Source organism: Hemiscyllium ocellatum, chromosome 22 (assembly GCF_020745735.1).
Source record: "Hemiscyllium ocellatum isolate sHemOce1 chromosome 22, sHemOce1.pat.X.cur, whole genome shotgun sequence".
NCBI classification, from domain to species: domain Eukaryota; kingdom Metazoa; phylum Chordata; class Chondrichthyes; order Orectolobiformes; family Hemiscylliidae; genus Hemiscyllium; species Hemiscyllium ocellatum.
In genome coordinates this window covers 28713297-28740297 of record NC_083422.1, presented here as the reverse complement: position 1 = coordinate 28740297, position 27001 = coordinate 28713297, and the positions used below count along the sequence as shown (strand labels likewise).

Genomic DNA, 27001 nt, shown 5'->3' with positions numbered 1-27001 from the left:
TCCAGCACCCCACACTTGACTTCTTTATAAATTGGTAGGTTTCCTCCAGGTGCTCCAGTTTCCTCCCACAGCCCAAAAATGTGCAGGTTAGGTGAATTGGCCATGCTAAATTGCCTGTAGTGTTAGGTGAAGGGATAAAGGTAGGGGAATGGGTCTGGGTGAGTTGCTCTTCGGAAGGTCAGTGTGGACATGTTGGGCCGAAGGGCCTGTTTCCACATGTAAGTAATATAATCTATAATTCTCTCCAGGATAAGATTCACAATTAAAGACTTAACATATGGAGATTTCCCCAACTGGAGCAATATATTTAATGACAGGCAAGTATTCCAATGTTAGACTTGCTGTTCAGAGTGTGACCATTGGCAGTTAATGCATTTTAATACAAGGAGTATTAATGATCCATTATGCACCTATCATACATTTGGCCCATCAAGTCTGCACCAACAAAACACTATACTGAATCTCCACCAGCCCAGCTTTCTAACACTTATCCTAGAGATTATATATGTAAAGTAAACAAGTTGGTTTTTAATGGGCATGAAATTGTTAGCATCAGTTGAAGAGTCCGATTGAGGTGTCTTTCAAATACAATTTGAAAATTAGAGCATTGCAGATGGATGTAGTTATTTAAAATGACCTGTTTGGACATGCTGTGACAGATCTCTGGGTGGGAGGGACTTGAACCCAGACTTTGTAGTTCATAAGTTTACCACTGATAAATGACTGTCTAGGTAACTTCTCAAAGCATCAGAGGTGATCTCAAACACTGTGGCAGCAAGTCCTGATGCTGAGCAACCATATGCATCCACATTATTTTGAATGTTTGGTTCAATAGATTGTTTATCTGAAATGACCATCCACTTCAAAGATCCTTGCTAGCTGCTGCATGATTGAACAGATATTTTAGTGTTTTACCTGATGCATTAACTTAGAAATCTGGGAATAAAGTTTGTAAATAAAACAAGGGGTAGGGAAATAGACAAGAAGGTGCAACAATGCCTCTTCTTCCTCAAGCGGCTCAGGAAATTCGGCATATCCAGAAGGACCCTCGCCAACATTAAAGATGCACCATTGAAAACATACTGTTCGGGTGCACGATGGCCTGGTATGGCAACTGCTATGCCCAGGACCATACGAAACAACAACAGGTTGGTGTGCACAGCCCAGACCATGATGGAAGCCAACCTCCCATCCATGTACTCTGTTTATACAGCTTGCTACTGTGGAAAGGTTGCCAACATCATCAAAGACCCATTGCACCCTGGTAATGATTCTACAACCTCTTCCATAAGACAGAAAAACCTGAACACTTCCACCAGCGGGTTCAGGAACAGCTTCTTCCAGGCCGTTGTTAGAGTGATGAATGGACTGTCTAGCCTCCAATAACGCTGATCTCGCTAACATGCGCACACCCTGTGCGATATCACCTGAATGCCTCTTAGATTTGTTTTGATCTGTACTTCCTTGCTTACTATGATCTGCCTGTACTGCTCGTAAACAAAGCTTTTCACTGTACCTCAGTACATGTGACAATAAAGCAATCAGTAGTGATGGTCATGTGCTGGAGAAATGAAAATTTTCAAACTTTTCTTATGCTTAAAACGATTAGAAATAATACAAACTGATAAAAACAAGAATGCATCGAAATTACTGTAAAGCACCAAGAATACCACTGAATAATTTCACTTTGGCACTAAGCGTGTTGGTTTGTACTTAAGATATGTTAATGCTTGGAATACCTGGAGGCGAGGATTTTGTCAGGTGACACTTTGACACTGCCCCTTCTTTAATTTTAATGGTTAGTACATTGACATAATTTGAGAATTATTGGGAGAGGAATAATTGTGCTGCTCTAGTAACGAAATGCCTGCAGCATCATAGAGCCAAAGTGTACGGCTTCATTTATATGCAGCCAACAGATTTTCTGTTTTAATCTGAAAGTGTTGGAGGTGACTGACTGACAGAGCAAAGCCACTTTCACTATCTGTTTTTAATATGCTTGGTGATATGTGGGCTTTATTGCATCCAGCTGCTTATATCAAAGTGTTCAGAAGGTGAGGCTTTGGAGCGAGCTCCTTTTTTGGAAAGGATGAAATGAAACCTCAGCAAGTTTATGGGTTAAGTGGAAGGAAGTTAATTTAACAGACTGAATATTGAGCTAAGCAACAAAAGACTTTGTAAATCTTAAAGCTTTTGTAAAATCAGGCGGCATTGTGGCTCAGTGGTTAATACTGCTGCCTCACAGCACCAGGGACCCAGATTTAATTCACCCTCAGGCGATTGTGCAAACTCCACTCAGACATTCTCCCAGTTTTCTCCTAGTGCTCTGGTTTCCTCTGACAGTCCAAAGATGTACAGGTTAGATGGATTGACCATGCTAAACTGCCCATGATGTGCAGGCTAGGTGGAATGCCTGTGGGAAATGCAGGTTACAAGGGTAGGGTTGGAGGTGGGTCTGGATGGGATGCTCTTCAGAGGGTTGATGTGGACACAATGGGCTAAATTGTCTGTTTCCACACTCTAGGGATTCTATGATTTTGCTGTAAATCTGGAGTTTAGCACCAACACCAGTTTCACATTTCCCTGATCAGAAGCCTAACTTCAGGTTCAATGCTCAGAGAAATTATTCAGTGGTATTTCAAATAAAGCTATTTAAAGTACTCGCTTTGAAGAAAAAAATCTCTTTTGCAATACATATAATGTGACTTGAGTATGCAGTAGTCCCACCGTCCCCACAGGGGATGCATTCCAAGACCTACTGCAGAAGCCCAAAACTATGGATAGGAGCGAACCGAATAATTTAAATGGGAAATTTACCTTCTGGTTCCGGAAGGTCCCCTATAATATGTTCAGACCACAGTAAACCATGGGTAACTGAGACTGCGGATTATGGGGGTCACCCTGTACTTTATTACAAATACGATTTTGAAATATTGCAAATCTTCTTCAGTTACCTTGCACTAATGGTTCTGAGCTTCAAATTGGTGCACTCTGATGTTGCTGTTCTCAGTAAGTAGAAATATATGTACAAAAATATAGAATGCTATCAATGTGGAGAAGTTAAAGATTGTGTGCCATATATTAACATTCTGATGTTGTGTTCCTTATCTCTCCTAAGTATAATACTCTTCAGTTATATTTCACTTAAATATCTTAATTGTTTCAGCAACTATTCACGTGTCTGAACATTATTTGAAGTGGCAAATGCAATGCTACAATTGGAAAAATTAATTTTGTATCCAGTGATATGTTCACCATTGAAAGATTATACTCTTATGTATTTCTTCAATACTGGCTTTTTGAAAAATTAATTTAATTTAGAAAACTACACACCCTTCTCTGAGCCTAATTTGATGGGATGTGAGCAATAGAAGAATCAAGTGTAGCAGACCTGGTGACCAGCCCTGATTTTTCTGATGCACAGTTCTGTGGAGAAAGCTACACAGTTGAATTGCAACCTTGCTGAGATTAACTTAATGTATTGTTCATAATCTGGGTATTTATCAAATGACAATGTGAGAGTGTTTTATATGTGTTACATAAAGAGTGAAAATATTCTGTAACAGAAAGCAGCAACATTTTTATTTTCTCATTGTGCAATATGAAAATTTGCTCCCATATATGAGCTGATTAGTCTGTATTTTTTCCATGAGCTGGTAGTTTAAATAAAATCAAGGCATTGCACACTTTCTCTACCTGTTTGCAAATGTTAACTGTAACCATGGAAACTTCCTTGACGTGTTGCCCTTAGCATTGTAGTTATGCCACTATAAATTAGTTGACTCATCTCCCACAAGCACTGTCTAAATAGCAAGCATGAATTAAGGTTGTATGCTTAATAGGTTTTTTTTGCCGAGAGCTTTCACATTAGAATTATTTTAACACTGGGATTAACAGGATGCTAAAATATGTAATACTCATTGGAAAATCTAAGCTTTTAAATGCACTATTTTATGTTCCAACTCTGGTAAAGGTACAGCACTAACAGCCTCTTCTTTTAATCATATACTTGAAGAAAACTTCAGCCAACCACATCTCCATAATACTGGAACTTGGGCACTGATATGCAGCAGCTAACTGTATCTACCGGCTTGCATGGTTTTTACTGGTCTGAGGAAGCTGTGGGTTTTCTGTACAGCTAGTCAAATAGAATTGTGATATTCCATAAGTTCATAGGCACTAATTAGATAAAAAGCTAGGTAATCACTTTTGCAATTGAAGAAAATTTCTAACTATATTCCAGAGAGACCGATATCCCTAAGTTAATGGTCAAATTGGGAAGATCAAGTCATTTGATCAAGAAAGGTTACTGAGTAATCCCTTCTCAAATAAGGAAGCAAATCGACCTCTGTTCAAATAAAGCTTTGTCAGACAGTGTAGATTTGGTTGCCTCTTATCATTTAGATAAATATAAAACAGTGTTTCCATCATTCATTAAATCAAGGCAACAATTTGCTTTTGTTAAGGATCGAAACAGAGCGAGGCCAGCTATAATTTCCTGAAAGATCACTGTGTTTTGAAGACAAAAATGGTATGATTTGGTGTTTTGTGGCATGGAAAAATCAAGCTTGGTTCAGCAATGGAACAGAGACTTTTGATTCCAAATTAGTAATAAAGGTGGAATAGCATGGTGTCATGCGCTGATGCTCCTGGTAAGCTCATGATGTTGTGTCAATTAAAATTAGTAGGCTAAAACTCATGTGGTCTGTGCCGACAATCCCCAGACATATTTTATCTATGTACATTACTCTGCATTGAGTGTGCTACTCATAGAATCAGTCCCATAATGCCCTGTTGGAGGTAGTTCTCAACATAGAGTGGCACGGTGGCACAGTGGTTAGCACTGCTGCCTCACAGCGCCAGAGACCCGGGTTCAATTCCCACCTCAGGCGACTCTCTGTGTGGAGTTTGCACATTCTCCCAGTGTCTGCGTGGGTTTCCTCCGGGTGCTCCGGTTTCCTCCCACAATCCAAAAATGTGCAGGTTAGGTGAATTGGCCATGCTAAATTGCCCGTAGTGTTAAGTGAAGAGGTAAATGTAGGAGTATGGGTCTGGGTGGAATAAGCTTCGGCGGGTCGGTGTGGACTTGTTGGGCCAAAGGGCCTGTTTCCATACTGTAAGTAATCTAATCTAATCGCCACTATAATTATAATCTTGTGCTAACCCGAAAATCCCCTTTGTTTGGAGCAGAACAGTTTGCACGTACAACTGCAACAGTCATAAATTTTATTTGACTTTAATGTAGCAAGTTAAAATGTTCAACTTTGGGAATTCTGTATTTATATTTTGTTAATGTTTTATCAGTGCTGCCATAAATCTGGTGCAAACTGATGAAAATAGGGACACCCTACTTGTTTCAGTTCCTTCCTGTGCTGCTGATTTGAGATTATGCTTGCCCCTCATGTCCCAAAGGTAAAGTTTTACTGTACCTTGGAAACCAAGACTAAAAGTAAGGTATACATTTTCTGGAACACTAATGTAACAAAGGATGTTCATAGTTACAAAATAAATTTTTAAATATCTTCTCAGGGTAGCTTTTTATAAGTGTCTGAAATTCTAGTATAACTGATATATATTTGATTATCATGGATGAACTGTCCATGATGTGTTGTCCATTGATGCTTATGAATAGAATATTTGAGACACATACTCAGCCAGTACACGATAGATAATAGTGTGAAGTCAGTCAGCCTGTGTATATTGTTGCACCACGGATTAAACTCTCCTGCTTAATTTAAAACCAGCAACACAAAAGATTATCCCTGCAGTAATCTGTAAAAACTCAAGTGGTCAAGAATTATGTAAAGTAAAAATTAACAACATTAAGAAATAAACTATAAGAGAATAATTAACTAACCACTATTTACAATTTCTTTCTCTAACCTATCTTTTACCTTCCCTTCTATAATACTGCTTTGATAAAACTCCCAATTAAGATTTACAAAACAACACTACTTATCTCAAAATCATGATTTGGAGATGCCAGTGTTGGACTGGGGTGTACAAAGTTAAAAATCTCACAACACCAGGTTATAGTCCAACAGGTTTATTTGGAAGCACACTAGCTTTCGGAGTGATGCTCCTTCATCAGGTGAAATCTCAAAACCAGGCAGCTGTAAATTCTTATCTTCAGATCTTCCTGGGTCGTCTTTTCTCCTTGTTAGAAATTTCTGTGTCACAGCCTACTGATTGAAAAGGTTTTGAGAGAGATTTTTTTCAAGCAGTCTGTTACACGCTAAGACTTAGCAGTTCTCCTCTCAACTGTTCAATTTTCCCCCGGTCTTATACCCCAGAGCATTGGATTGTGTCATTATCTTTTAAGATTGTCAATATACTCAATTCAAACGTGATTAGAATTTTTTTTTCTCGGAGTACAATTTAAATTGATTGGCCGAATTCAAATTTATTTTTGTCTCCAGGCAATGAGCTAATCAAATGTTACATTGTTGCCTTACTGAGAACACTTAGCACCGTGTCTGGTAGTTCTGCTGCTTTTAACTCTCAAAGTATACCCACGTTGTCTTAACAGTATCCTTTTCAATCATATTTGTTGGTTGTTAGAAGTGGCCCAGGTTGCCTTACTACAAAGAATTTTCAAGATAATCAGGCTTACAAACAGTGATCAGGGTAGCTATGTCAATGGTGGATATAATTCTGCTTTCAAATCCGATGCACAAAGTCAGACTCTGCAAATTGGTTGGAGTGAAAGTGCCTCTGAACTTTGGATTTTGATTGTGGCAGAATGTCATGATCAATCATGGACACAGTGTAGAGGACATTTGGGTAGGAAATGTCTAGGCACTTAGTCCACGATGCAGAAAGAAACAGTAGAGAAACAACAGACCTCACCACCTCAGCCTCCACCCAGATCGTTGTTATGTACACCCCTTGCCTTCCATCTTAGCCCTTGTATTCAGTCCCCAAAGCTTCTATGCCAACTTCTTGCCAGCCCATGCTCCCCAACATTGTCCCAGATTCCATGCTAACACAACCCATATTCACCATGAACAGATTTCAGGGCATATGTTGAGATGAACATTTTTTTGATGTCTGTCGAAGCATTAAATATATTAAAAAAAGTGAGAACTTTCATAAATGCATTCTCTATATTCCTTGTTTAAAAACAAGCATTAGAACATTGATTCTAATTCAAAGTGTAGCTGTCAATCAAACTATGAACTGAGAACCCCCACTTAATAACTAAATTCATTGTGAGGCAGAATTCAGAACCAGTCACAATCAATTTGACATCTCCATTTTACCTTAATCCACTGTGATAATGGAAGATTATAAATTCAGTTGTATAGTAATAAGCACTCAGGTTTATATCAAGAGACTGAGTGAAGTAGCATGCACTTTTGTTTCAAATTTACAATTTGAGAGCTTTTTTCAAATAATTGAAGGGCAGACATTTTAAATACCTTAACCACCTGATGACCCTCTTGATAATTCAAATAAGTTTACAACTTTTCAGGTGTATTTGTTTGAAGTAGACAATCTTAAATGACATCTTGCCATTCTAAATGGGTACCCAACCTATCCAAGGATCTTTACAAAGTTTAGATTTGCTCTACAAGGTCTAATAAACTCAGTTTGTGCATAACACAAGTGGAAAATGAATATTTATTTGTGATTGGAGGGAGCTTCTGTTAGCTATGAGCAAATGGCTTTGGTATGTTCAGAGATAGGACATCCAAAGTTTGGCTGCCATTGGCTCTTTTGCAATGATGGAGTGGCCTTGTAGCTAAATTACAAGTCATTAAAATTGTTGGTTTTGAAATGGCATACTTTAAACTTTCTGCTTAATTGGAAATTAGAATGAAGTAGGGGATTTAAAGATAGTCAGGACATTTATCCAGTTAGAAATGTTATGCACTTCACATTGTCAAAGAGATGGGCTTTGACAGAAGAGTCAATTGTAAGGCACTACAGTGTAATCTTTATAGGGTTTTATAAACTCTCCCTGTTATAATCTAAGAGAAAGACAGCAACGGTATAAATGCACAAGGCCTCTATTTTTCACTTCATGAAATATGGGAGCTTGTACCTGGATTGAAGAGGCCATGTTCATGAGCATTGAACAGGACTCGAAGATTTGCCATACCTTGGCTAGAGGACAGGATATGTATAGTTGGAGAGATCTCCAAGGTACCCCTCAACTTGAAAGTCTGCTTGAAGGTAGGAAGTTACTTCGCTCGGGGCAAACAAGCTGTTGAAAGCTGAAAACAATTTTGTGGCACTTTGGTAATGCCCCTACCCCTGGACAGGGAGGCCCAGGGTCAAGTCCTATTGGCTCCAGAGGTGTGTAACAATAAACCTGAACAGTTTGATTAGCGAAGTAGGTTAAGTTATTTTTAAAAATTGGACTAGTTCATACAGGATGAAGTGGTCAAATAAAGGACAGCAAAGTGCAATTATGCAGGAGATTTTGCAATCACTTTTACTGTTAAATGGCAGTTTTTTTTGTGGCTTATAGCACGAGATGGCTGCTGAATATCCTTGTTAGGTTTTTCCATCTCAAGTACAATTTTAAACATTGAAATCTTGTGCCGTGGCTGTCCCAGTCAGCCATCAGAAATTAGAATCTTGTAGAAATATAGTCCCCATGGAATATATCAAGACAGATACTCACCTTCTAGATAAGGTGACTTTTAAGAACTTCTGTTATTGTAATGTGTCTAGAAATACTGTGCCTGGTGGTGAGAGAACAGAAGATGTGGATAGGACTAGCTCTTCATGATGCTGTTTGCCAAGTTGGATCCAGGTTCCTCCTCCTCGGCAGTGACAAGAGATTGTCTGACAGGCCTGTCAAAATACCCAGCATTCAATGCCTCTCAAGGCATTCATCACAGTTCCTGGTTGTAAGCTTTTTCTGTAGAGGAAGCACAGACAACCTTTTTATTGCTTCAGTTCTCATGAAAGCTTTCAGACCTGAAATGTTAATTCTGCTTTTCCCATCATAGTTGCCTGAACACTTCAGATTTCAAGCATCCATTACTTTTGCATTGTATGTCTGTTCTCCTTTCCGGACTGTTCTCCTTTCCACTTGTATCTGGTGACTAAGCATATATAGATTCCAAATTTTTACTGGCCTCGAAGGTCTATGCAGTGAGCTGGTGTTGCAAGTGATGGGGCCATTTTTATGTGTCATTGTCTCTCTGCTTGCAAGAACTACTCAGTCTGGAAAGCTAGCAGTTCTTCTGAGCTTAAAAGCAGAAGTCAAAAGAGGAAGATGAGGGTGAAACAAGAACATGGTGGTGGGAAGCAAAAAACCAATGTTAACAGCATTTGCAGCTTGTTCATCATAACAACATTGCAGCAAATTGAGGGTAAAATGGGAATTGAAAAGGGTATGAGGCAGGAACTTACTGAGGTCATTGAGAATGACAGTGATACCAGATTTCGTGGCACTGAGTCACATTTGGGTCTGAGAGCCATTTCCACCACAGAATCCAGAAGGTGCAGGAAAACCTGCCCCGCACCAGTTCTGCTCCATTCCATTATCCTGTCCATCATCATATCACAGAGAGAAGGAACAATGAGAATGACAGTGTTGCATTGTGCTTAGCTAATGTGTCTGCCATAGCTGAATGGTTGGAAGTATGTGGAATAAGGAAGAGGTGGGTGAGGTTGACAGCATTGAACATGAAAAGGTAAAATGGAGTATTTGAATGTAACACTTAAGGCCTAAGTGCTGGGTGGTTAGGGTCTGGTAGAGTGATGGGTCTCAATTGGTTCAGAATTGACTATTGTATTTGTTTTATTTTACAGTGAATCACACAGAGAGCAAAGATTATGTTCAGATTTGCTTTGTTCAATCATTCTTGTTTGTCTTTGAGTAATGAATACACTGTTTCCACAAAGCAGAACTATGACTTTTTAAAAAAAAACTCCATTCCTCTGCTTCTGATTCTGAGTTTGACTTATTGCTTTCTCAGTTTTCTGGATCCAACTGTTCTTGGATTTCTTGCTAATTGTTATTAGACTGTGATGAAAAATTTGATTCTATGCTCAATGTGATTGCCTTTAAGACGTTATATTCATTTTTAAACAATGGATTGACAGACTTCCGACTCCGATTCTGTGTCTCTTTATTTACAATTAAAAGCCTCTGCCAAGCACCCAGTACTAGATGCTCTCATTTTTATTTTGAAAACACTTCACTCCCATTGTGTTGAGGAATAAGTGAACAAGTTTCTTGCTCGGTCTTTGAGAAATACAGTTTCTATTATCATAATAATAATTTGTCATGGAGATGTTTTTCTTTCAAAACATGAACAAATCCACTTTGCATTTGAAAACCTAACATTTAAAATGGCATTTCTTTTTGAGGGGAAAACTGACGAAAGGAATCCCGCAACATAACAGATGTAACATACTTCTATTTAATTATTCCTACTTTATTATTTTTAAAAAAAGACTCATGTGCACAGGAAAATATGGGACTTTTTATATTTCTGAAGTTCTCTTGCAAAGTGAATATGAGGATTAATTGAAAGCAACATATTGTGGTATATTGGGATTAGGAGTTCTTCCCCCAGCTCCTTGGAAATCTGTCATTTCAAGTGCAAGTAGAGGTAACTTCTGTCCTGAGTAAATAGTTTTTGCAGTTGGTACATGAAATTGCACAACGTGTACTTGTGTGCGCTGATTAATGGTTCCATTCCTGGCCTTGAAAATGATGTATGCATTAAAGTTGCTCATTAAGATGAATTATCATCTCTCGCCATTATCCATTAGTCTTGCTGATGTATTTCTCTATCCAACTGGTTCAAATGTTTTGAATGACTGTTGTTCTAAACATAAAATAGTTATTTTGCTAAATTGCATTGATAATTCTCCATTTCTTTGATAAGCACTCTTTTAAAAATCAAAATTCTCTTAAGTTACTTCTTAATTTAATTAATATCAATGTTTTTTCTTACTCCATAGTTTTCTGCTAAACAATGATTGTATTCTACTTGGTATATCTACTATGTCATGCTTTGACTGGTGGGTATGTCATCAATACCTGCGGAACCCTGAATGTTTAAATCCTCTGAGGTAACTCCCCTGCACAGGCTTGGTGGGGGGGAAGGTGAAGAAGTGGGAAGGGATGACATGAAGTACTACTGAGCAGGTTTTCTACATTAAAAGCAAATTACTCTGGATGCTGGAATCTGAAACCAAGAGAGAAAAGCTTTGACAAAGTGTCAGTTAGACTCGAAATGTCAGTTCTTTTCTCTCCTTTACAGATGCTGCCAGTCCTGCTGAGATTTTCCAACATTTTCTCTTTGGGCTCTACTTTAAAAGCTCAGGTGACCTTGGTAATCGTTCTGTGTAATATGTTGAACTACAGGAAATGGCCGAGGTCCCCAATGAATATTTCCCCTGTGTTTACCATGGAGAAAGACCTGAAGACTTGGGCACTGGGGGATGTTAATGGTGATATCTTGGGGACAGTTCATTTCACAGTAGAGGAGGTGTTGGACATATCAGAATGTGTGAAGGTGGATAAATCTCCTGGTCCTGACCAGATATACCCAAGAACCCTGCAAGAACCTAAAAAAGAAATTGCAGGGTCCCAAGCTGATATCTATGTTTGTTAGCCACAGGTGAGGTCCTGGAAAACTGCAGGGTAGTGCATGTTGTGCCCTTACTCGAGAAGGGCTGCAAAGAAAAAGCTGTGAACTATAGACCTGTAAATCTAACTCTGTAGTAGGTAAATTTCTTGAGAAAATTCTGAGATATAAGATACACACACACACACACACTTGCAAAGATAGGGTTTGATTATGAGTAGTCAGCATGGCTTTGTGCATGGGAGATTGTGTCTGCCAAATTTGTTAGTGTTCTTTGATGAAGTGACCAGGGAGTTTGAGGGAAAGGCGGGAGACCTTTTGATAAAGTTTCACATGGTAGGCTGCTCTGAAAGGTTAAATCGCATGAAATCCAGGGTTAGCAGACAAATTGGAAACACAGTGGCTTGATGGTAGGAAACAGAGGGTAACAGTGGAAGGATGCTTGTCCAACCGGAGGCATGTGACTAGTGGAGTGCATCGGATTTGTGCTGGGCCCATTACTATTTGTTATCTATATCAATGACTTGGATGAGAATGTACAAGGCATGATTAGAAAGTTCACAGATGACACTAAAATAAGAGGTGCAGTAGACAGTGAGGAAGTTTGTCAGAAATTGAAGTAGGACCTTGATTAGCTGGGGAAGTGGCTGAGAAATGACAAATAAAGTTTAATATAGATAAGTATGAGATCTTGTAGTTTGGAAAGCCAAATCAATGTGAGAGTTTCATGGTGATTGATGGAGCCTTAAAGAGTGTTGTGGATCACAGTGACTTTGGAGTTCAGGTACATGGTTCGCTGAAAGTGGATTCACAGGTGGACAGGGCAACGACATGGCTTTTGGCACACTGGCCCTTATCAGTCAGGGCATTGAGTACAGGAGTTGAGAAGTTATGTTGCAGTTGTACAGGATGTTGGTGAGGCCACACTTGGAGTATTGTGTTCAGTTTTGGTCATGTTGCTATAGGAAGGATGTTATTAAACTGGAAAGAACGCTGAAGAAATTTACAAGAATGTGACTAGGACTCAAGGGTCTGAGATTTAGGCAGAGGTTGGACGAGCTGGGACTGTTTTCTTTTGAGTGCAAGAGACTGAGGGGGTGATCTTTATTGAGGTGCATAAGATCATGAGAGGCATGGATAAAGTGAATGCCCTCAGTCTTTTTCCCAGGATTGGGGAATTGAGGATTAGTGGGGAAAGAATAAAAGGGAACCTGAAGAGGGCAAGTTTTTTACACAGGGTAGTACCCATATGAAATGAGTTGCCAGTGGAAGTAGTTGAGGTGATACGTTAACAACATTTTAAAAGGCATTTGGACAAATATAAGGATAGGAAATTTTGGATATGGGCAAAGTGCAGAGAAATGGGGTTAGTATGGATGGACATTTTGGTCCGCATAGACCAGTTTGGGTCAAAGGGCCTGCCTCCATGCTGTAGGACTCTGAATCTGAGAAACATCCCTTCATTTTACTGTATAAAGCTACAAGTAATTATCTTTCCATTGTTATTGTAAACCTGATTAATGTTGCACTGAAAAGAACGCACTAATACTGTGAAATTCTTGATGTTGTTAGATCCATCTGTAACTGTCATTGTGAAGTGCAGAATTATGTTGGCAAGTTGCAAAAATTTACTTTTGTGGTACATTAAGGTTACAATTTGATCATCTCAACAAAAGAACAAATAATAGTCATTGAATTGTCTTTATAAAGGTGAAGGCTAACTTCATTGTGCAGATCCTTTTCACTTTTGCCTGAGATAGATGAAGTATATATCTAACAGCTCAAAATCATATGATACAGTGAGCAACAATGCAATCTGTTTTCTACACCACAACCTGAAGTCTCACATCCTCTATGACCAAAAGGACAGCAAGCTTAGGATCATCATCACCCTTGGGTCTTTTCCAAACAGTGTCAAATCTGGCTTAGTTGGTAGCACTCTTTTTTTGCCTTGGAGTCAGAAAGTTGTCAGTTCAAATCTTGGTTCAAGTCCCACTTAAAGGATTTGAACATAAAAATCTAGGATACCAGTGATGCACTGCTGATGGTGCAGTCTTTTGGATGTGATTTAAAACTGACGCTCCAATTGTGCCTTGGTTGGACACAACAGAAACCACCTGGTATGATGCCAATGAAGAGGGGAATCTGTTTCCTGGATCCTGGCCAATATTATTTATCACTTAATCAACACCCAAAAACACTGAATGACAATTACCACATTTCTATTTGCAGGGTTGGGCAGTGTACAGATTGGTGCCTACCTTCCATACATTAAAACAGTGACAATATTTCAAAAATGTAAGTATGTTTAAGATTTAAAAATTCAGACATTCATCATTACAGTGTGCCAAATTCCTGTTTTTTTTCTGCAGACACTTTGTACTACTTCTATCCAATTGATCCAATGCCCTCTAAAATGCCTCAATTTCCTTTTGAAAATGATCATTGATCATCTCCACTTCCATTATCCCTGTAGGCATGAATTCCAAGTATTGTATAAACTAGTTAAAATTGTCTGGTTTAATATGGTTGCAATTCTTATTGGATGACTTTTGGAGAAATGTGTTATAGCACTTATTGACATTTACTGTGATGCCAGAAAGAGGATAGTAATAATAGTAGTAATTGCCAGATAATGGACTGATCTCTGATTAGAGAGACATAACTGGTGATGGTTTAACCTGAAGGTCACCATGCCTCAGGTGAGGGGAGAAGTTGAGAGGGAGAGCCCTTCATGTTAACCTCAGTCGGTGCATTAGCCAATTGCGCTGTAAGATAGCTTGCATAATTGAGCAGTCACCTTCTAAACCATGCTGAAAAATAAAAGCAATTAAACATTAAAGATGGCAATAACTTTTTTTTCTTGAAATATTTTATAGCAATTGGAGGTTGGTGAAATAAATCTTGCATTTACTTTGGTTAGTTTTGAACTGTCTACCTACAACAAAATAGTTTGTGCCAAGCCCTTGAATAAATCTTATCAAGTTGGGTCACAGACAACAAGCTAAAGAAAAGGCTATAGGTTGGCTCCTAAGTAGAGACTCGCAAATTGTTTCATAGTTTCTGTTTCTTGCAATATTAGAATAAACTTTTCAGTCAGACATGAGTCATGTAACTATGTGTGGAGAAAGTGAGGACTGCAGATGCTGGAGATCAGAGATGAAAATGTGTTTCTGGAAAAGTGCAGCAGGTCAGGCAGCATCCAAGCAGCAGGAGAATCGACGTTTCGGGCATGAGCCTAAAGAAGGGCTCATGCCCGAAACGTCGATTCTCCTACTCCTTGGATGCTGTCCAACCTGCTGCGCTTTTCCAGCAACACATTTTCAGCATGTAACTATGTATAGCTATATTGTAAAACAAATATATTTGTGGTCTTTGCAAAGGTTGTGTATATGTATTGCAGTCTTTTGTAAAAGCTGTTTTGTTTTTTTTTAAAAAAAGCACAGTATATGTGAAGTTAGGAAATAGAGTCCACAACCAATTGTGCGGTGCAGCACTCATTCCAATTTAGCAACCAGGAAGTGGTAGTGTAGAGCCTGGCCACTTGTAACAGCACAGTACTGAGGAAGGTGAAGGTAGACCAAAGATTTTGAGAATATAGCTAATGAGTGCCAAAGGGGTGTTGTGTGACAGCTGCATATTTCTTCACAGTAAATAACAGTTTGTTTTCTGTTCTGCTCTATACTGACAGGTAGCTATGTCACTGTTGTTCCATTTCTACCTCATTAAAAGTTATATTTAGAATGCAAGTTATGGCTCTTTGTAGTGCAGTGTAGTACCCTTGCCTCTGAATTGAAGATCCAAGTTCAAGTCCCACTGGAGGCATGTCATTACTCGGCTGAATCATAAAATCCCTCCAGTATGGAAACAGCAAGCCCTTTGGCTCAACAAGTCCACACCGACCCTCTGAAGAGTAACCCACCCAGACCCATACCCCTATCTTATACTAATGCACCTAACCTACACATCCCTGAACACTATGGATAATTTAGCATGACCAGTTCACCTGACCTGCACATCTTTGGATTGTGGGAGGAAACCCAGGCAGACACTGGGGAAATGTGCAAACTCCACGCAGTCACCAGAGGGTGGAATCGAACTCGGGTGCCTGGTGCTGTGAGGCAGCAGTGCTGAGCACTGAGCCACCATGTTACCCAACAGGTTGGTTCACAATATCTATAAAAACAATTTTAGAATAAACTTTGAAAACTCTGTCAGTTCACACATTGTGAAAACTGACCTGACCTAGCTAGTTATGCAGATGGTTTGGGGATCTTGTGGTGCAGTGGTAGTATCATTGCCTATTGTCCAGAAAACCTGGTTTCAAGTCTCACCTAATATAGACCTGTGTCATAGCATGTCTGAACAGTTTGAATTAAAATCATTTTGTGGCACTTGCAGAGCCCGGTTAAAGTCCAACTTGGATGAGAACATTTCTGAGCAGGTCATTTGGAAAATATCTGTTAACATGTCTGACCTTTTTCTGCTTCCTCCACCCATGAGGTAAACCACTGTTCACAATGTTCTGAACGTGCCAAAAACATAGGTGGAATCTTTTCAACTGAACAAATGCAAGAAAGAATTAATAAAACTAGAAAAAAATGTTGCAACGATAGCAGAATATAAATATCCCTTACAAAGCTGAGGACACGGATTTCAGTAGAAAGGTGATAAAATAAATATGGTTGTTGAGGCCTAATTTTAACATGGTAAATTGATGGACACTTTCAGTGGCAGTCTAAAACCTGTATGTGGCACAAGCTTTGTGCAAGTCCACAAGAACTAACTACCACATTTTTTCCAACCATTTACACCAACTGTCTGCTTGCGTATCAGATACAAGCAGTTGGCATAGCGATCATGTTGATCTCTCTCTGCACCTTCTTCACAGCTGTAACACTATCCTGCACACTAATCTGTTACCCTCATGCACTTGTACAGTACGGTCTGCCTGTACAGGCACATAAGATGACATTTTTCACTGTACCTTGGAACATGTGACAGTAATAAGCCTAATCAGGATAGTTAAACAAAATTGATCACTCAATTAAAAGTGTTCCTAGAATTTGTCCTTTTATAGTTTGTTTTCAAACAGCCAACTGATTTTTATATTGGCGTAGGATCCCACAAATTTAAGCTACAATTTGCCATCAGTTTCAAATGATTGTTGTGGAAAAATGTTAAAAACTTTGTTTCCAAACAGACAATATAATACTCAATGTCCTTGTTAACGATCAGAGAGTCATACAATTTGTCCATGTACTATCAGCATAACCAAATGCCACATTTCAAATCTATATTACAGGTGGACAAACTAAAACCTCCCAAGATTTCTTGTTGATCCTATATGTCCCCTTTTTTAAATGTTACTTTTCATGATATTTGACTTGAATTGCCCAATTAGAGATAATTGAGATCTCTATTAGCATCTCAATTGTGCTAATAGAGATGCACAATTCTAATTCAATATTGCTGAAAAGCACATTTTGTTGAAACTTTTTTGTCTTCTGCTCTTACATCTAAGATTTTATGGAGTACAATTGGCCATTTGGCCCATCAAGTCTGCTCCACCACTCCATCATGGGTTTTGTTTCTCAACCTCATTCTCCTGCCTTCTCCCTGTAACCTTTGACCCCCTTACTAATCAAAAACCTAGTTATCTCTATCTTAAAGACTTCAATGACTTGGCCACACAGTCCTCTGCGGCAATGAGTTCCACAGATTCATTCTTTCTGGCTGAAGAAATTCCTCCTCATCACAATTTTAAACAGTTGTTCCTTCAGGTTTTTGTCTCTTGTCCTGTGGAAACACCTTCTCCATTTCCACTCTATCCAGGCCTCTGTGTTCTGTAAAGTTCGGTGAGATCCGCCCTCCTTCATGTTTCCAAACACCATTGAGTACAGACCCAGAGCCCTCAACCACTCCTCATAATGACAAGACCTTCATCATCATGAGGACCATTCTGTGAACCTCCTCTGGACTCCTTTTTGAGACCAGCTCACCCTTCCTTAGGTATGGGACCCACACTGTTTACAATATTCAAAATGTGGTCTGACCAGAGCCTTATACATCTTCAGCAGTAGACCTCTGCTCCTGTATTCTAGCCCTCTTGAAATAAATAATATTGGCAGTTTGGGGGGCAAATGCAACTGAACCTACATGTTAACCTAAAGGAATGCTGAACTAGGACTTCCAAGTCCCTTTGTGCTTGAGATTTCTGAAACTTTTCCCCATTTTAGAAAGTCTCACTTCTATTCTTCATAACATAGGGCATAACCTCACACTTGGCTACATTGTATTCCATCTGCCTCTTCTTTTCTCGCTATCATAGCTTGTCCAAATCCTTCTGCAGCTTTCCTGCTTTCTCAATACTACCTTCCCCTCCACTTCTCTTTCTGTCAAAGTTCACAACCAATGCCTTTAGGGCCTTCATCTAGAACATTGATGTATAACAGGAATAGTTGTGGTCTCAACACTACCCCAAGGAACTCCACTAGTCACTAGCTACCATCTGAAAAAGATGTCTTTATCCCCACTCTCTGCCTTCTGCCAGTCAGCCAATCCTGTCTCCATTGCCAGTACCTTTTTCCCCTAATACCATGGGCTCTTGTCTTTTTTTTAGCAGCCTCCTGTGTGGCACCCTGTCTAGAGGCCTTCTAGAAATCCAATTAGATAATTTCCATTCTCTCCTTTTGTCTAACTTGTTTATTACTTCCTCAAAGAATTCTAACAGATTTGTCAGATGTCCTCCTCTTGATGTAGCCATGCTACTTCACCCCTATTTTACCATGCACTTCCTAGTACTCCGCAATCTCATCCTTAATATTGGATGCTAAAATCCTACCAATTACTGAGGTCAGGCTCAGTGGCCTACAGTTTCCTGTCTTCTGCCTCCTTCCCTTCTTAAACAGGTATATTATATTATCAATTTTTCAGTCCTCTGGGACCCTCCCTGACATTTGTGATTCCTAAAAGATCACCACCAATGTCTCCAAATCTCCTAAGAAATCTCCTTCAGAATATTGGGTGTAGTCTATCTAGTCCACATGAATTCAGCTTCCCCAGCACCTTCTCCTTAGTGATAGCTAATACATTCATCTTTGCCCCCAACTCTCTTGAAGTTCTGGAAAGCTACTGATGTCTGTCACCATGAAGACTGATGCACAGTCCCCATTCAGTTCCTTCAACCTCTAATTCATTTCCTTGTTCCCCATTACCACTTCTCCCAGGCTAACTTTCCAGTGGTCCAATATCCACCCTTGCCTCTTGTTAACGTTTTCAATTTAGATTCTTGAGAAATACAAAGGAAAAGCCAACATTTATATTGTATGAGAGTGCTGATTGGTTGGTAAGTAAAAGATAAAGTAGCCATGTTCCCACTGGACCATGGGGCTGCTGTCTCATCAGAGAGAGATGACTGGTGCTGTTCTAACCTGAATGTCATCACACCTCAAGCGAAAGACAAAGCTGAGAAAGTAGCCCTGCTGGTATAGGAATTAACCATGCACTGTTAGTGTCACACTGAGTCAAAACCAGCTGTCCAGCCAACTGAGCTAACTAACCCTCCTTGGTAAATGCACTCCAATTGATAGAGGCATTACATGAAGAATATACCAGTTAATGTTGATTGACAGTTAACATCCAGGCTTTATTTAAATTTTAAGACCGGCAGGTTGAGTCTGGTCTAGGTTTGACCAGAGAAATGAGCCAGTGAATGGCTGTTTGTTGAACTGAAACAGGTGCAGTTTGTGTATGTTCTTCCTGTCTGCAAAGATCAGAGCTCTGTGTTATTGTTGTAAGTAGTTTTCCAGTCTACACAAATTCACCACACTGTGAGTCTGCTTGACAATCCGAAGTTGGTTGTCGTAACTCCTTGTACACTTTAGAACTATCCAGCAAATAGCCATTTTGAGAATCACATGTCAGGTTAGATTCTGAGTTTTGCAAATGTGGGCTGGTTGAATATGGTTTGTAAGTTGCTTGTTGCAAACAATGGAAGGGCTGTGCTGTTTGACATGACCTCTCAGCCTTTGGAATGTACCATCTATTTACCTGGAATCACACAGGCATTGAATTCATATACACCATTACTCATTTGTGTGATAGGCAGATATTATCTCAGCTTGACAGTACAGTCTATAAGTGGTAAACATCATTTGTGTTACTACTGCATAATAAGAGTTGAATCAAATATATTCACCTCTTGCTCAGAATGTGGATATATCTTGTCCAATGTCGGGTTGACTGGACATCTTTCAAGACCATAAGATATTGCTTTAAGGCCTTCCATGATTTTGCTTGATATACAAATAGAAAGTGTAACAAAACTGATGACCACCATTTATTGGTTTATTTCTGAGGACAATGCCCTAACCAATCAAACTGTCTATTTTTAAAACTTGAATAAAGCCTGGCTGTTAACTGTTAAAAGGTGCCAATAAATGCATTCTTCATAACAATGCTTCTACCAGTTCAAATCCACTTGTCCACCTTTCCAGTAATGCCATGTTGTATAAATGTTTGCTTTCCCTTCAAATTTGTATTCTTGCACAATGTCCTGATGATTGCAAGATGAAAAGCTTCAACAGAATATCTTGCTTTTTAAGCCCTAGTCATGTTCTGTATTGCCAAGTGACTAATTCTAATTCAGATTCTTTTTAATATTCCTTCGATGGCAAACTAGTGGCTTAGTGAAGAATATCTCTGCCAAATTAGAGTGGGAGATGACTTCCTCTGAAGAGAAGAAAAGTCATACACTCCCTCAAACTGGCATCAGCAGAAATTCTCCAAGCACCTCACTCTGCACTCTCTGGCTAACTGCCAAGAACAGATAACTGCGTTAGTAATATTTCTGCCACTAGCACAAAGTCTAAACTGGAATGACACATGACAACTCCTGCAGCAAAACAAAATCAGCAGCAATGGTTAAACAAGTCTTCCAATAATATATTTTGTACTCTTCCTGTCTTTCCCCCCCAAGCAAGCCACAGGAAACATCAACTGTCATAACTGTCCGCAATCTACTTGTGATTGTATTCTACTTGTCAAATTCTCTCATTTTATTAAAAGATTGCATACAGTATTAGCAATGTTGCACAGCATGTATACAGTTTGTACCAGGCAGGAGGATGTTTTCAAACTGTGAATGCTGATACACTTGCAGTTTTGAAGTGCAAACTCCTCTTTCAGAAAGCTGATCACCCTACATTTTTGACACCATGCATTATTTGTTAAATTCAATCTATTCAATGAACACAGTTTGATTGTAACCACATTTGATCATGTAAGTAAGCGAAACATAAATCGTTCTGAGAAACCCAGTAGCAATTTTGATTCTCCGCTAAAACTGATGACAATCCATTTTTTTGAACATATATGATGAAACATTCTGGACTATCCAGATAATTTGCAAGGTTTCAGTGTTTTTTTTAAACTCTTTTATGCAAGGAATGGTATCCTGAAAGACTCGTTTCATGCAGTAGAAAGTCTGGAAACAACAAAACTGAATCTGGCAGTAAAACTAGGACAATGACAGGATAGCACCGTTTTAAAACTTCAGAACATGTTTTACACCAAGTCATCGCTGTAATGTTCATGATGTTGTGTACTTTAAGGTCCCACAAACAACTTTGTAGGTATTGGTGGAAGCACTAGTATTGGACACCAGTAAAGAGTCTCAGTGAGGTGGCACCTCTCCAGCTTCAGTGGAACACTAACAGGCCCAAGATGAAAATGTTAGCATAGGAGCAAGACTGATTGTTAAAATGGCAAACAAGTGGAAGGTCAGGGATATTCCTACAGACAGAGTAGAGGTCAGCCAGTCTAGCCAGTGTGCATTTGGGGTCACTATTGTAAAGTAGACCACATTATGAGCAGTAAAGTTTGTAGACTAGGTTGAAAGAAGAACAAGTAAAACACTGCTTCACCTAGAAGGTGTTTTGTGGCCTTGGACAGTGAGGAGGGAGGAGGTGAATGGGGAAATGTTACACCTTCTATGATGCATGGGAAATTGCTGTGGGGTGTATGAGGAAGTTTTAGGATGGAGGTGAGGATCAGGAGGTCACCGACAACATGGTCCTTGCAAAATGATGACTGTGGAAGGAAGGCGATGATGTATTTGGTGGTGCTATCCTGCTAGGCATGGTGGAAATGGCAAAGGATCCTTGAATATGAAAACTGGAGGGGTAGAAACCGAATTCAATCATTGCTCTGCAAGGAAGAGGAAGTGGTGAGGTAATTTTAGAAAATGTCAGATATGGCTGAGGCTGTGCTGGTGAGGGAAATTCAATGTAGGGAAAAGGAGAACATGTTAGAGGCACCCCTGTGGGAGGTTATTAGATTTGACAGATGGAGAAACTGAATGAAATGGAATACTTGCAGTATTTAGGGTGTGAAGAGGTATAGTTGTGGTAACATGGGAGTCAGTGAGTTTGTAGTGGTTGTTGGTGAACAGCTAATTCCCAGAAATGGAAGAAAGATGGAAATTGGAATCAAAACTGATATTTTACTGCTTCCTGCTTGCATCCAGAATTAGTATCAATGAAATCAATGTTTCAGGGAAAGATGTATGAGTGGGTCCTGAGTTGGACTGGAACAAGGAATGCTCCACTTACCTAAAAGAGACATATATATAGCTTGGAACTACGTGGGTACCCACAGCTACACCTTGGAGTTGGAGAAAGTGGGACGAATTAAAGGATGAGTTGTTCAAAGTCTGAGTGAGCTCAGCCTCTTCTTCACCATGTCTGATCTCTTGACATGTCCATCCCCAATCAGGATGGTCTTCAGACTTTGCCTTCCTTGAAATGAGGTCTGAACAGTCTCCAATCTTCCACAAATGAAGAGACCTTGTTCATGGGAACTAGTGAAACCTCTCTATTGTGAACTTGTGAAGACAAACACTTTTGTGGAGGTGAGGTTTATGGACTGGTGGTAAGTGTAATGATCTGAACAAAACTATAACAATAATAGCTTGGGGGAGAGATCTAAATGGGTCTGACAAGGTTTATAGTTGATTGATGCAAGAAGTACACCCACTGTGATCATGTCATCAGGACTTGGTGAGAAACAAACTTATCAGCAGTCTTTGCAATCAAGTCAAACCTACTTCTGCAAGCTGTAAATAGTTGCTGAGTTATAATAAACATCTCATACCAGTCCCTGGAGAATGCAGACATTTAGATTCCAATCGCAGCACATGAAATAATTGTTATCTGCTTGCATTGGAGCAGAATATATGTAGCATCAGTCTTAACACATTGCCAGTATCTCTGAAAGCTGCCACAAACAACAACTATATATGGTGTACAGGAGAACACTTACCACTCTTACCAATCCACTAGGCGATCATTGTTTGCTTAAACCATCATTCTACATGTGGACTGAGGGTGCCAGAGTTGAAGGGTTTGTGAACTTCACTGGCGGTCAGTGAATCTTTTCTGAAATGTTATCCATTTTTGTACAAAAAAGGTTTTCACTCCTAGGTACACCTTGTAAAAGAACATATCTTAAAGCACACTATTCATATTTGCTATTAAGGATTATCTGAATTCGTGGGAGAAAGAAGTCTGAAATGTGACAGTTGACCCTTGCTGTGAATCCATAACGACAGTGCAGAGCATAGATTTAACAGAATGTGATGCCACAAGGATTCTACTTCAGTAAGCCTTTTGATATTCTGAAGACTTTCTTCAGACCACTGATATCTTTGGGGATGCTCTTCCAGTATAATCCAACTATTGTTACTGTTTATTTTATTGTGATTTTTATGCTAGTTTTCAACTTGTAAAGAATTCCTGATGAATGTTACAGAGCAAAAAGGGGTAAGTTTGGGCATGGAGAGAGTGGCTAAGGAGCAGCTGTTCCCTTAATTGGAGGGTCAGTCATGATGGGACATGGGTTTAAAGTGAGGGGCAGTGGGTTTAGGGGGGGAAATGAGCAAAAATTGTTTTACCCAAAGGAGCAGTGACATTCTGAAATGGGCTGCCTGGGAGGATGGTCGAGGCAAATTGTCTCACATACTTTTTAAAAGAAGCACCCGGTTGAGCACTTGGCGCATCACAACATTCAAGGCAGGTAAGTGGGATTAGATTGAAGGCCAGGTATTTCTCACCTGTTGGTGCAGACTCAATGGACCATAGGGCCTTTTCTGCACTGCATGATTTTTATGAAGTGGATCTGGTTAGTCTGACAAACAAGCAGCTGAGGCCAAACTCAGGGCTGGGTTGTGTTATATGTTGCATATGTCTCAGCAAAATGACACTGGTTTCACGTTGGGCAATAGGTTTATTTATAAGAGTTGTACAATATTTTTGCAATTACAAAATGTCTGCATTCATTCTCCAACTCTGTTTGCGTTTAAAGCGTAGTCAATCAAACACAAGTGAGCAATGATTATCATCTAATCAATCACAGAACAGTTGAACATTACAGTTTGCACAGAAGAATCCTTTACTCACTGCGCAAGGTGTTTAAACTGATTTTTTTTGTCTCCTGCACAACAGCTATGGCCTTGCATTTTGGAAATATTTGCAAATCATTCTCCAAAGTATTTCCTGTAATTCATCTGATCATAAAATATCATTTTTAAAAACTCTCCAGAGTAATTACATATTCGGCTTTCATTATTTTGTGTTAGCCTGTAATTTAGATTAGATTCCCTACAATATGGGAACAGGCCCTTTGGCCCAACAAGTCCACACCGACTCTCTGAAGAGTAACCCACCCAAACCCATTCCCCTACCCGATATTCACCCCTAACACTGGGCAATTTAACATAGCCAATTCACCTGACCTGCACATCTTTGGATTGTGGGAGGAAACCCACACAGATACTGGGAGAATATGCAAACTCCACATACACAGTTGCCCGAGGCTGGAATTGAACCTGGGTCCCTTAAAGGTAGACTTACAATTATGACTTGATGGATGGTTTCTGAAAAGTGGCAATTGTTTTCCTGTAGCTAGGTTTAATACTATGGTATTTTTAGATATATTTTTCCTGGGATTGCTCCTTTAAAAATATGTATGTAAGCTTGTGGTGTTACATTAAGAATGCCCATTTCATAAACTAAACTCTGTTCTCTCTGGTTTGTATCCATTGTCATTTGAAAAAAGCTACAAAGGTTTAACAACAAACTTGCAAAAGGTGACACAAGTTGCATGATCTTTGGACCTCCTGACCTTTCCCTAGATAAGATCCAATCTAATGTTTCTTATGAACTAAGGTTTGCCCTGTCATGTAGACTTATTGGAAAGGAGGCAAAGGAAACACTTATTTTTACTTAAGAAGCCAGTAGTGTGTTTCAGTTCAACTTAGAATACCTTTAATGTGGTTTGTTGGACAAGTAAAGATTCCCATTGGTTTGCTTTTGAATTCAGTAACCTTTAGGTGCACATATGAGAAACGTGGCTTACAAAAAGACTAATACAGTAGCACCTCGACATTCGAACGACCCTGTTCACGAACAAATCGGTTTACGAACAGAATTGTATGTAAAATTTTGCTTCAACTTATGTACGAAATTCAAGGTACGAACGAAGGTATGAACGCAAAAAGCCCGTGTGTGACCACGTGGTTTCATTGTTCTGCTTTGCTACGCGCTTGTTGAACACAAAAGCTCTCGGGGGGCCCCGCGTGATCTCATTAAGTTCATCTTTGACGCATGCACTGTGAACAGCATTCGTTGCTACATCCAAGCATTCTTACGCTATCCGAACAATGGGAAAAATTGATTTAGTTCACGAACCGGGTCCCGGAATGGATTAAGTTCGTAAGTCGAGGTGCTTCTATACTTTATATCAACAGCAATAGCTGTATTTATACATACCTGTTAATGCAGAGTGTGTTCCAAAGCATTTTGCATATTGTCATAAGTAACTTATCCTGTAGTCTATATAAAGGGTTGTTTATGTGTGCAGTAGCTTTACATAATTTCATATATTTTTATATTCTCAAGAAACCAACTGTTTAAGCAGAATGACAATGTGCTATAGCACCAAGCCTGGAGATCTAAGAATAATTATCTATAATTAAATGCATGGATAGCTTTTATTTTACAAATGAATTGATTTGCTACTATTCAAGCCCATTCTATAATTCTGTGAGGTGCAGAGGGGTTGAATGCTACCCTCAATAAATGTTGTAGTTGGTCCAGTGCAGTTGCGGGGAACAGATTTTGAATTATGAAAATAACACTGTTGGAGCATGATCAATATTCTGGGTTTTCACAAATAAATCTTAAACCTCCCCTTTGATTTTGTCCCATCCCAATTAGAGGGAACATCATGGGACAGATCAGAAGCCAATTTTGAAGACATACCTTATCATCAGTTCCGCAACTTGGTAGCACATCTAACTGGAATAGGTAGAACATCAGTGGCCTTTTAAATGTGGTCTAATAAGTTAAATACCACTGGCCTCTTCCATCATGAGCAGGTGAAATCCTGGGCTGTATAATTCCTTTTAATTTTCAAATTAGTTGTGAAAATAAAGTACTTCTATCACTGTTCCTTTTGAAATATTGTCAATTTGTCACAAGCTTCATATAGACAGAACCCTATTGATCTCATCAATTATGTTCGTGAAGGTGATTTCTTAATTTCCCTCCCATACAAAGACTGTATTTAGCAGGCACTTTTTTATTTGTTTGCGATAATACAAATTTAGAATCTGTAGGTATTCTCCTGGATTAATCATATCAATTATTTGTCTTTGGAAGAGTATTGTTAGGGCTGCCCATTATTGGGTGGCACAAAGTGGCTGATGGCTGCCTATGGCTACAGTAGTTAGAGCATGTGGGGAAAATACTTGTTTAATATAGTCTCCGCAAGTGGAACAATAAGAGATCTCTCTTAAATGAATAGAATATGCAACTGGCAAATATTATCCATTGTGGAAAACTTCAAGGAGAAAATAAACTTTGAGAAAACATCATGACCAGGGCTGGACCACCAGCCTGTCCATCTCTTTAAGATGCTGCACCAAAGAGCCAATTACAAAGGAATAACCTGGTGTCATTGACCAATAGTATCAAGGGGTGGGTGGGTGGGGGGTGCACTCTAAGTTTTAACTGTACACTATCTGAAGTTTTTGAGTCTGCTTTTTATGGATCAGACAATACTTAATGGGAAAACACTTGAGCCGTTGCCAGAATGGAACTGTTTGAGAGTTATATCTGGAATACTGTCAATCTGATAGCTTTTGCTGTTCATCCATTGGGAGAAAGTGAGGACTGCAAATGCTGGAGATCAGAATCAAAAAAGTATGGTGCTGGATAAACACAGCTGGTCAGGCAACATCTGAGGAGCAGGAGAGTCTACAATTCGAGCATAAGCTTTTCATCAGGGATGTGGGACCATTGGGCTTATCTGCTTAAAGTCATTGCACCTACACTTCCATGTGAGAAAAGCATACAGAGAGTGGAATGCTTGTGTTGCAG

The 27001-nt window shown here is 39.4% G+C and overlaps 1 protein-coding gene across 6 annotated transcripts in view; it reads left to right on the top strand.

Annotated features, from left to right (window-relative positions):
• Positions 1-27001, top strand: part of ptprea (protein tyrosine phosphatase receptor type Ea) — a 270285-nt gene that overhangs the window by 17137 nt on the left and 226147 nt on the right. For 3 of the 6 annotated variants that reach the window (XM_060841970.1, XM_060841971.1, XM_060841965.1), the window contains exons 1-2: positions 9532-9653; positions 13794-13859. The exons of 2 other annotated variants lie outside the window; for them this stretch is intronic. The gene's annotated coding sequence lies outside the window, so the exon portion shown is untranslated. Of the gene's footprint in view, positions 1-9531; positions 9654-13793; positions 13860-27001 lie in introns of those variants that run through there. One more of the 6 variants, XM_060841966.1, reaches the window with a different exon arrangement.